At 47.3% G+C, this 9,336-nt stretch overlaps 1 long non-coding RNA gene across 1 annotated transcript; it reads right to left on the reverse strand.

The window, feature by feature from the left end:
• Positions 1-3,092: 3,092 nt before the first annotated feature.
• On the reverse strand, positions 3,093-9,051 carry LOC119544603. Its single transcript, XR_005218874.1, has 3 exons — positions 9,025-9,051; positions 5,495-5,607; positions 3,093-3,781 (listed from the first exon to the last, which is right to left on the reverse strand). It is a non-coding gene; the product is annotated as an uncharacterized LOC119544603 (long non-coding RNA).
• Positions 9,052-9,336: the final 285 nt, after the last annotated feature.

Below are 9,336 nucleotides of genomic sequence, written 5' to 3' on the forward strand. Positions count from 1 at the left end.
ATGCTCAGAGAGCAAAAGATGCTGAACCAATGAAACATATATGCACCTATACTGCTCTGTCCATGTTTGTCCAGTATATAGGCACTCCATGTATGTATGTGTGTCTAATGCCTACACACGTATGCCCACGCACGTGCATGCCTGCAGCCGGTACGTCCCTTGAACTGCAGATTCAATTAGATTTATGAAGGAAACAAGGCAAAGGAAACAAACATTCATTAAAATCTGATCATTTCTTGTTTTCTGCTTAATGCCGGTTTCCTGAGCCATCTGGGAACAATTTATTGAAAACTATAATTGTGCATTAAATATTGCGATTTGTTCCAGACTCTGTCTATGAAATAAATGATGTAGAGATTTATTGCTGACTCAGCCCATCGAGCAGCCTTGTGGCTCCTCTCGCAGATGAAGGCTTGTTTTATGGTCCCCGGGGCTCCCTCCCAGCTTTAGGGATCCCATCGGAAAAACAAATGGCTGGGTTTAGAGAAACAGATTGTGTAGGAAAAAAACAAACAGCCCAAGTGAAGGCATCTTTGTGTTGCAGTGACAGAGAAGATGGTTCAGGGTGAGGTCTGTGGAGATGGAGTTTTCTCTTTATTGGGGTTGGGGGGCCCTTGGAGCACTGGGGAGCCACAGCTCCAGCAGGGGAAGGGGCACGTTGTCTAAATGGCACTAGCACATGGCCCTGGAGTCTGACGGGCCACTTGGGGATTGCTTCCCTGGCACAGCTTGACTTCCAGAGAGCTGGTAATGTCCCTGTTGCTCTAAGAGGCCCCGGAAGTAGGAATCCTGAGCTGGGGGCAGCGGGGGAGAAGGTGGGCTATGAAAGGGGCAGGTCTGTTGGAGGTTCAGTTTCTGGCAGGAACTGGATTGCTGTCAGCCACGTGTCGGGTTCAGCTGGCGAGAACTGAGTCCTGAGCCACAATGTCAGTGAGGAGCTAAAGGAAAAAGTCGCCAACGATGAAAAACTGCATAAAAAAGGGGTCGAGCAGCCAAAGAAGGAAGCTACCGTTTGCTGAGCCAACTACTTTGTGCAAGGGACTTTTAATTATATTATCACTGAATGCAACTTGGGGGAAAGGCTGGAGAGTCCCAATTTATGCACACAGGCCTTAGGGGATTTAAGAGCCTTGCTTTTCCACAGCTTGCAAGTTCCTAGGCAGGGATTCAAGCCTCAGCTACCTGGTTTCAAGCTGGGGTCTCGGACCCTGCACCGTGGAGCAGCCTGCTATGGGGGGGGGGCATTGGGGGGCTCCCCCTTCTCACAGCTCCCACAACACCCACCTCTGCTCCCCTGTGTGAGGGTCCCACCTGCTCCATCACCGTGAAACCTCCTCAAGAGCAGGGTTGTTCCCACCCCTCAAAGTTTGTTCTGATGCTTTCTGCACACTCAGGGCAGGTAAGGGATTGCTGAGGGCCCAGGGAAGCAAGGAATGAATGAATGAATGGGTGAATGAATGAATGACCACACCCTTTCCAACCATCCCTACGAATCCTTCCCTATATTTCTATTTAGCATCCATTAGTCTAGTCATTCATTTAAAATTCCAACAGCTTTTCCACTCGGAGCGCTTGTTTGTTTCCTCTCCTCTCCTCTCTTGGCACAGGCTTCCCTCCCACCCCTTTTGTCTTGTAATCTCCTTTCAACCTGTGATCAGCCAACCGTGATGCATAGAAGCCACAGATCCAGGGGATCGGTATTTAGTGTGCCTGTCCAATGACTGACATTGTTCTGCCGTGACCTTTGGCTGTTTACAAATAAACAGGCAGTTTGTGTAACCGTCATGTACCGAGATTGTTTATGAGAGACGCTGTCCCCTTTTTCCCCGAGTCACTTCTGCGGAGTCCCCCTTGCCCTCGAGTCCGAGGATGTGAAGGTCAGTAAACTGACTGTGCTTTGCAAGAGGGGTCGGGGAGGGGACCCTAAAGGCAGCACCGGCTTCTCATTGCCAAGTTTGGGGAAGGACTGGGAGCAGGAGACAGAGCCCGGGGGAGGACCAGGGATCAGGTCAGGAAAGAGGCGGTGGCTGGCGGAGGGGGAAGGGAGAGCGAGGAAGCCATGGGGCCGTCAGCCTTGTTCCCTCTGCAAAGTTTCGAGCCCCAGTGCGTGGATTTGACAAGGAATTAGAGAGCAATTGGCTGCCTGGACACCACTGGCAACTCCCCTGGCTGACTCTGCACACTGCACCCGCTTTCTCTCCAGCTTTCCCACACCCTCCATGCAGTGCAGCTCCTTAGAGTGGGGGGCTTCCAACAGGGCGCAGGTAGGTGGGGGCTGCAGGGTGCACTTCTACCTCGCGGAGCTTCACATTTAACTGGGAATGGATTGTGTGTCTTAAAGAAGGGAGTAGTGAGTTGAATGGTGTTATCCCCAAATCCGCGTCTATGTGGAACCTGAGAAGGTGGTATTTGGAAATAGGGTGTCTCAGTTTCCCAGCTGCTACAGCAAATAACATACAGTGGGTTGGGTTTACAGCAGCAAGTCATTGGCGCAGGGTTTCAGAGGCTGGAAGGCTGGCTTCCTCCCGGGTTGCTCTCTTCTGGCTGGATCTTAGTGTTTCTTGGCTTTTCTGTCACATAGCAATACCCATGGTGGTGTCTTCTCCTTTCTCTTCCAGGTTCCTTTGAATCCCCAGCTCCTGGCTGCTCCCCATGGCTTCTGTCTCTGAGGCTTCTCCTTACGGTTCCAGTAATAGGACTAAAACCCATCCTGACTCAGTTGGGCCCAACTTAACAGAAGTGGCCTCATCAAAAGGTCCTACTGACAGTGGGTTCTCCCCCACAGGGTTAAGGAAATGTTTTTCTGGGGGCCCTAACTCCAAGTCGCCACATGGCACTTTGCTACTGCAGCTCTAGGAATCTAATGGAAAGGGTATCGCAATGTTGTTTAAAAAAATAATCTTTATGTGTGACTGTGCATAGAAAAGAGTCTAGAAAGTAATATACCAAAAAACTAGAAGTTATCATCTCTGCTGTTAGCATGTTTTATTTCACATTTTCAAACTTTTCTGTGATATTTGAACATTAGCAAATATGGTCAACGTAAGCTATCAGGAAGATATTACATTGAAAAATATTATAAGAGAGGTTAGATAATTTTTCAAAAGGGTCATTCTGGTGAGGCTGGGCTCAGGAGTCAAACTCCTTGAGTTCAAATCCTGCCTCCCTTAGCAGTTATGCCCACGTGGACATGACTCGGTTTCCTGCTGCCTCAGTTTACCTGACTGAAGGATAGAAATTATAACGGCACCTGCCTGCCAATGTTAATTTTATACTTCTGAAATGTACAATTATACATTAAATATTATTTACCAACTATTAGTAATTCATCAGGTTTTAAGCATTTAACTTTTGACCACTGACACAGCCCATTGAAATAAATAGGTCTATCATTAATATAGAGTAATAGGGATAAAGAGTTAGAGAATCTAGCCATTTTTTCCCCTTACATAAAGAGCAAAGGGTAACAGTACGAAAAGGAGGAGGCAGTTGCTTCAGTAAGACTAGAACCTTTCACATCAGAAAATGCTCCTGGATTTTGAATTTGGAGAGGGACTCATACTTTGCTCCCTGCGGGGCCAGGGAAGGCTGCCCGGACACAGCTGGCCATTCGGAGCTCTGGGGTCGTCTGAGGCTGTGAGTTCAGCTGGCCCAGCCTGGCTCGCATCCCCAGGGCACTGCCCCACAAAGTCACAGGAGAGGAGCTGGAGACCCGGCCTGCTCTCCCACGTTTATGCTTCCAACTTCCCATGTTTAGCCTTGCTAAATCTGTGACGAGGCTCTGTGGGAGAGAACAAGTCCCAGGAATTATCCACAGAGACCTTTTCTGCATTTCCACCAACTTACACTGGTTGCATGCTGTGTTTCAACTAAAGTTCCCTGTATCTAGAGTTGCTGGATTTACCAAATGAAAATATAGGACACCTGGTTAAATTTTAATTTCAGAGTACTAACTAATAGTTTTTTAGTATAAGTATGTCCCATGCAATATTTGGGACATACTTTTACTAAAAAATATTGGTTGCTTCTCTGGAATTCAATTTTAGCTGGGTGTGCTACATTTTATTGGGGAATCTTGCATGTATCATAAATCAATAAATCCACCAGGAGGTGTATTTAGATAGAACTGCAGCACATATGTTAGAAGGGGAAAGGGGAAAGCTTCCACCTCAAGGAGCAGTGGAGATTTAACCTAAGGCAGGGGTTAGCAAACTACAACCTGGGGGCCCAATCTGGCCAGCTGGTTATTTTTGTCAGTGAAGTTTTATTGGAACACAACCATGCCCACTCTTCTATATTGTTTATGGCTGCTTTCACCCAGTAAGGGCAGAGCTGAGTAGATGCAACAGGGATGCCATGGCCTGGAAAGCAGGAACTAGTTACTATCAGCTCTGTTACCAGGAAAGTGTGCTGAGCCCTGATGCAGGACATCGATAGGCAGGAAAGCACAGCAGCTACTGAGAGCCGGCCTGTTCCAGACACTGCCTGGAGAACTGCCAGGAAAGTATCCCACCTGATTCTCAAACTGGTCCTCTTTAAAGAGGAGGAAACAGGCTCAGAAAGGTCACAGTTCTAGTGAGAGCTCCTTGGGACTCAAGACATGGAGCTGTTGTCAGGATAAAGGTGTCAAAGGATGCAGTGTCCAGAAAGGTTAGCCAGGGATGTGGAGGTGCAGGCACGTGGGCCTCCCTTTGTCTGTGTGGGCCACATGCGTCACATCTCTGTCCTCCCCTGCGCCCCTGCTCCTGTCTCCTGGAGCTCTTCTGCTGACCCACCAACTCGCTCGTGACTCACATGGCAGACCCAAGAGTAAGGGCCCCTCCGGCCCAGGGCCACCACCCATCTACCGGGCCTCACTGTGTCTTCATTCATGTCCCCGAGAGAAGGAGAACTGAATCTAAGCATCCAGGGCTCCCAGACCAGGGATGTGGGCAGAAAGTGGGGTGGGTGCATTGGACACGTTGACGTGGCCCACTTGGGAACTGAGATGGTCTTCAGATTCCAAATCCCAAAGCATTTACCTTCTTATCAAGGGAATGGCCAAATAACGAAGGGACACCATTGGCAGGGTCAACCCTGGTGAAAGCTGTGGGGAGGAAAGAACAAGGCAGGTTCCCTGCATTCAAGCGTTTGAATCCACCTTAACCACATGAGAAAGACAAGCAAGTTGTGTAGGGCAGACCATCCGAAAGTGCCCCTGTCCAGGAAAGGCTCCTAAAGGCCAGTTCCAGGAGCCAGATCCCAAGGGCAGAGGGTCTGAGCACCCACAGGGCCCGATGCTGCCTGTTGAAGGAATTGTGCTCGCTTGCAGCACTCCCAGCGCGGACGCGATCTGTTTGTCCTCAGCTGGAGGATCAAGGGGTATTATCTTTTCTTTTTCTCTTACCAAAAGGCAATATAAAGCTGAATTAGAGCAAGAAGCAAACTGGGGCTGCTGCCAGTAGGCCGTCCTCCTAGGACGGCTCGTCAGCTTGAGGAAAGAAGCTCGACTTACATGCAGCAGCTGATTTTCTAGCCGAGGCTCGTTCTAGGCATGGCTGGAAATCCACTCGGTTTCTTTGGCCTGAAAGAGGCCCCGTGAAAGCGTCAGGGGAAAGAGACAGACGGCTTCAAAAGAGAAGGTGCAGAACAAGTAAATGACAATGTTAAAGTTGGCAGTAAACTGCCTGCCTTAAATACCCCGAAGCCCACTCATGATGCTTCATTTGAGAGGAAGAGACTATAAATGGCCAGCAGATTTCCTTTTGGTGCCAGTCCTCCCTTCCTGTGTCTGATTGTCCAAGTCAGAGTTCACCAGAGGGAATGCTTTTGGCCCTGGGTTGCCAAAGACAGGTCCCCTGTGAGCCCCAAGACTCAGACGGCTGAATCTTGACCCTTTATAGCTTTAGTTCAAATCTTCAGCCTCCACCTAAACCATGTATAACCTGAGAAGGAAGGGATTTTCTCACTCACTGCCTCACTCATTCTTCCCTGCAGTCGTGTATTGGGCACCTACCATGATTCATGCTGTTAGATTTAGTCCATTTCTCTAGGATTAAATGGTTTTTAAAAAAATTTAAGCAGGGGACCAAAATGTTAACCAGAATCTGTATATATAAAACGGATTAAAGCTAAGTGACAACCCGAAGGCTGATTGAATTTATTTATTTATTTATTATTTTGGAAATCCCCAGAATTTTCAGGACTCTGAAACTCGAGGTCTTTGAGGGCCCAGTTAGAAACCCCCTGATTATCTCAGGTGGCTTGCAGCACCGGCCCTGAGGATACCCTGAATAATGTTCACTGTTGAGTTGGGTTTAACTAGATTCAGCTGAATTTCCCAGCAGCCACAGGCAATCTAAGGAGTTTCTTAGATTTTCAATCTCCTGCCACTTTGGTTGATAAAAAAATCTCTGGGATAAATACATGACCTTCCTACCTAGTCCAATGCCCCTGGATCTGGGATCAGCCAGCCCTGCTGCCAAGTGGCTCTCTGGGACACCGAGGCTGGTGGGGTGAGAGGGCAGAATCAAGAATCTCCTTGGTCAAAGTAGGAAGGCACACCTGACTCCAGGTTCCATGTTTCGTTCCGTTCCCAAACCCATCTTAGGGGCGGGGGTCCCTGGCCACCTCTTGACCCTTTCCACGTGAATCCCACATGAGGGCTGTGCCGGTGTAGGTATATTATGGCCCCCAAAACACCATTATCTTTGATGCAATCTTGTGGAGGCAGACATATTAGTGTTGCATAGGTTGAACCTTTGGATTAAGTTGTTTCCATGGAGATGTGACCCATCCAACTGTAGGTGATAACTCTGATTAGATAATTTCCATGGAGGTGTGGCCCCGCCCATTCAGTGTGACCATGTGCCAAGCAGATGCCAGCTAACAGAGGTTTTTGGATGCTATCGGGCATCCTTCAGTGAAGGTAACCTGCTGTTAATGCCTTACCTTGAACACTTCATGGCCTTAAGACTGTAATTTTGTAACCAAATAAACCCCCTTAATGAAAGCCAATCCATTTCTGGTGTTTTGCAAAAGGGCAGCATTAGCAGACTGGAACAAGGGCTCATCTAGTTTTCCTTCAACCTGCCTTTATTTCAACAGCCCCCAAATTAGGATGCACCTTGAGCCCACACCACCTCCCTATCACCACTGACCCTAAATCTGGAGGCCTAGGGAATTGGTGCCAGCTCTGCTCTACACGGCCGCCCCCTGAGGATCTGAAGGTGGTTCTCTTGTTCTCCTCGAGTCTTGTCTTCACATCGTTGTCCTGTCTTTCTCTGGTTTTGGACTTTTCCTGGAGACCCCCTGGGTACACAAGGCAGCCTGTCAAGGGCCTTCTTCAAGTCTGGGTTCGTAGCTGAATGTGGACTTCGGGTTGGCACTGTGTGGGCGGGTCCGAGGTAAGGGGGGCCTCCTTCAGTGCAGACACACGTTCACACCATGCAGCACTTTCCCCCAGCTCCATGCAGCTTTAACTCGGAGTGACCTTGCTGCCAACTAACATGACTAAGCTTTCTCACATACCCTTCTTCTTAAGTCATATCTGTCTTACTCTGCCCACATTTGGATGTACTTTTGGAACTAACTGCAAGTTTTAAAATGAGCACTGTTAAGTTTCTTCCTGTTTATTTACTCTTTTGCTCTAGTTAGCTAGATTTTTATAGCCTTTCCCTTGGTTTTCTATGATTTTTGAATTTCTTCCCAGTTTTATGTCAGTTTCATAAATTTCTATGAATTTCTATAAATTTCATAAAATGGCATGTTGCTTCACAAAAACCTCTCTGATTTTATCAAAAGTGGGAGCCACACTTGAACCCATGGGAGTTAGCCTGTGTTACCACGCTGGCAATTCACACTGAGCCATCGCTTTGCCTTTTCCTTTTCATGAAGGGAAATGAAGCATCTCACGTTAGGTGTCAGTTAGTCATCTTGACTTCCTGAGAATGGCATCCAAGGCTGTGATGGCCAGATCACTGGGCACAGTGAGGTTACAATGTCACTTTCCAATGTCTGAACGTGAGAATCCACTGAAGAAACGCCAAGGGTAGGGAAAGAGTATTTTAACATGCATGGTGAAAAAAATCTTATTTCCTTACAAAGCATGGTACTTGAAATAAAATACCATTAGAGCAACGATGCCTTGTCAAGTTTACAAAACCGGAGATTCAAGATTCTTCAAACAAGAAAAAGAATGAGACCCTCGTGTTCTAGAGTCAGAACATACTTGGTGGATGAGATCAAGGGACTTGGGGGCCATTTTCTTCCTTTTCACTTGGAAAGTGATATGAGCTTTAAATACCTCCGGTTGCCATGTACCGGTACATCTAGTGCTAAAGTGTGTTCCAAACACCGTCCCACTAGATGTGCTTTAAAATGTGGTTTCTGTGGTCAGATGAGTGTCGGACACGTCGCCTATTATATTCTCTTCCTGGAGATTCATAGTTCACATCACAGCATTAAAAGCTACAAAAAATGCAGCAGTAAATAAACCTATTTTAAGTGGGTTTAATCAGTGATTTATAAGCTTGTTTGACTACAGGACTCTTTTGTTGCTTAATACCTGTTGACCTCCTATGGAATTACTCCTCTTAAGGCTAGTCTTTGGGAAATGCTGCAGTAAAGTTTTCTCACGGAGCAGGACCGTTTTCTTTGTTTCCAGTCACCTTGCTTTCCTCTGCACGGCTCAGCGGCAGGTGGACTTGTCTCCGTGGGACCACATACGAGGACACCTGGCAACGTTCCTTTGTAACTTTGTCACTCAAAACGGAATAATTGAACCAGAGGTTAATTATAGAACTACCGCATTAAAAAAAAAATCCATCAGCAGTGATGGTTTTTAAAAAGAGAAATACAATACACAGATTAAGTTTATATTAAAATTCTGAAAGTTTGAATTCCTTTTGCAAAATAACTCATTCAGCATTATCTGCTGATTGCCACTGAGGTGGGCTACGATGGAATACATGATTCTGACATGGTCCCCACCTGCGCCCACCCTCCTCTCCCACACACTGACTTCACGGAGGGATGGAAACTCACCTGGGACGGTGTGCCGGCTTGGATGTATTATGTCCCCCAAAATGCCATGTTCTTTGATGGAATCTTGTGGGGGCAGACATATTAGTGTTGATTAGGTTGGAATCTTTGGATTAGGCTGTTTCCATGGAGATGTGACCCACTCAACTGTGCGTAATGCCTTTGATGAGATTATTTCCATGGAGATGTGGCCCCATCCATTCAGCATGAGTCTTGATTAGTTTACCGGAGCCCTATAAAAGCTCAGACAGAAGGAGCTCAGTGCTTCTGCAGCCAAGAGAGACATTTTGAAGATGGCCATTGAGGTTTTTGCTA

Source organism: Choloepus didactylus, chromosome 9 (assembly GCF_015220235.1).
Source record: "Choloepus didactylus isolate mChoDid1 chromosome 9, mChoDid1.pri, whole genome shotgun sequence".
Lineage (NCBI taxonomy): Eukaryota > Metazoa > Chordata > Mammalia > Pilosa > Megalonychidae > Choloepus > Choloepus didactylus.